Source organism: Poromitra crassiceps, assembly GCF_964638095.1.
Source record: "Poromitra crassiceps genome assembly, chromosome: 5".
NCBI lineage: Eukaryota > Metazoa > Chordata > Actinopteri > Beryciformes > Melamphaidae > Poromitra > Poromitra crassiceps.
In genome coordinates this window covers 54,782,602-54,785,101 of record NC_139642.1, presented here as the reverse complement: position 1 = coordinate 54,785,101, position 2,500 = coordinate 54,782,602, and the positions used below count along the sequence as shown (strand labels likewise).

General features: G+C 39.5%; 1 protein-coding gene across 3 annotated transcripts in view; it reads left to right on the top strand.

The window, feature by feature from the left end:
- Positions 1-2,500, top strand: part of dync2h1 (dynein cytoplasmic 2 heavy chain 1) — a gene marked incomplete at its 5' end in the record, with an annotated part of 198,870 nt that overhangs the window by 114,973 nt on the left and 81,397 nt on the right. The gene's annotated exons all lie outside the window — the stretch shown is intronic.

Below are 2,500 nucleotides of genomic sequence, written 5' to 3'. Positions count from 1 at the left end.
CTAAGACAAGTGAAGATAGAGCAGAGTTTGTAAATATTAAAAATAAATGTACTTTTGAACTACATAAGGCTAAAACCACATATTACCACGAACTAATCAATCAAACTGCCAATAACCCTAAAACTCTATGGAAGACACTAAATACAATTACTGGTCAAAACCAGAACAATAAAAGCAATAACATTCAAATATCGCATCAAGGAACCCTTATCACAGACCAAGATAAAATTGCTAGTGCATTCAATGATTATTTAATCTCATCAGTTAACGAACTCGCAGCAAATTTTGATCCCCCTTTATCTCCGACACCTGTACCCCCCCCACCAAATCAGTTCACATTCTCTGAAATCACCCTAGGTAAGCTGACTAACACCTTCAACTCGTTAAATAACTCAACAGCCAAGGACGTCTATGGACTTAACATGCAATTTTACAAGACTCATGCTGATAGCCTCCTGCCTCTATTTCTCCACCTAATCAATCTCTGCATCAGACAGTCCATTTTCCCCACTGACTGGAAAACAGCAAAAATAATTCCCATATACAAAACAGAGGATCCCACAGTGATCTCAAATTACAGACCCATATCTATTCTCCCAGTTCTATCGAAATTATTAGAAAAAACTCTCGCAAATCAGTTAGTTGATCACCTGGAAAACAACCACCTCCTTAATGACTCTCAGTTTGGCTTTCGTTCAGCGCGCTCAACTCTATCTGCTCAATTACTTTTCACTGAAAACATACGCACATCTCTTAATAAAGGACATACCACTGGAGCCGTTTTTATAGATTTCCGCAAAGCCTTCGACACGGTTAATCACCAAATTTTACTCAACAAACTGGTTTCCTTTCAACTCTCTCCCCCTGTTTTATCTATGTTGTCTTCCTACCTATCAAACAGATCCCAGTTAGTCAAGATTGGGAAGGGGACATCACCCCCACTGCCTTGTAACATGGGAGTCCCCCAAGGCAGCATACTGGGCCCATTGTTATTTATAATGTACATCAATGATCTGCCAAATCTCTGTAAACACTCACAATGTCTTTTATATGCTGATGACACAGTTATCTATGTATCTGACTCAAATATAGACACCATCAACACAAAACTCACCTCCGATCTCCAGCTCCTAAATGACTGGCTAAAAACCAACCATCTCACCATCAATGTAAAGAAAACAGAATGCATGTACTTTCACTCACCTAGGAAAACCATCTCCATATCCGCTCCAATCACACTGGCAAAGCAAACACTTACTATTACAGACACTTATAAATATCTTGGAATTCATTTAGACTCTCACCTCACATACCGCAACCACGTCCACAGCCTAACCAATAAACTCAAACAGAAATTATATGTCTACCGCAAGATCAGGCCATTTCTCACACCTACTGTCTCTGCCACCTATCTGAATGCCATTTTTCTTTCCAACCTGTCATACTGTCTCCCCATCTGGTCCCTCACAACTAAAGAAATCACAGAACCACTAGCTAGACTATACAATAGAGCACATAAAATACATGGTAATTTCTCAAACTGGTCCCATCACTGTACAGCCCTATCACTTTCAAATGCCCCAACCTTCCAAAATTACTCAAACCTGTTAGCCATCAAATTTTATTTTCAGCTACAAAACACTAACCTCCCCCCAGCAATTTCAGACCTACTGCCTAAACCCAGCACCAGACCCTCTCTTGTTACACGTTCAATTACTCAAAAACTTATACCTGTCCCAATATATAAAAATAACTTTGGTTTAAGATCCTTCTTCCGTACTAATACAATAATCTGGAATGACATACCCCACCACATCAAATCCATCATATCCGCTCCGCTCTTCAAACATACCTATAAGCAATACATATTAACAAACCAAGCCTGCAACCACTGATTCTCCTGTTGATTTTTATTTATTTATTTGATTGCAAATGTATATTGTCGTTAATGCTGATGTATTTTATTCTGAATAGCACTTTGAAATGTATTTTAGAACTGTATTCTATAGGAACCTGCTGTAAACCAGTTTTATACTGAGTCAGGCCAGGTTTGACTGTAACTAGAATTGTTGCTTTTAAACCTTTTCCTACAAATAAACTGAAACTGAAACTGAAACTGAAACTGTTACTGCACTAATTAGCAGTGAATCAGACGTGATTATTGAGTGAATTCAGACACGTTAATTCATCATCCTTCATCATCTACCTGCGTCTACATTCACCAGTCACATAAACGAACACCAACATTGTCGTGATGCACTTCCTGACTCAGAAAGGACAGGCCATGCTATAGGACGCACTCCGAGGTAACCCTCAGTCTCCATGCGGGGCTCAACCCATGCGGGGAGACAGACCCATGAAGTCTATGTTCTGAGTGGAGGGGTCTTGCTCTTTTCCTCGTTTAACATTGTGCATTGTAGGGCAGTATGTAGTGCCTCAGAATCGTTCCACAATGTGATTTTTCAATTCCGATGCTAACAAAAGAAAATCTTTCCTCTCT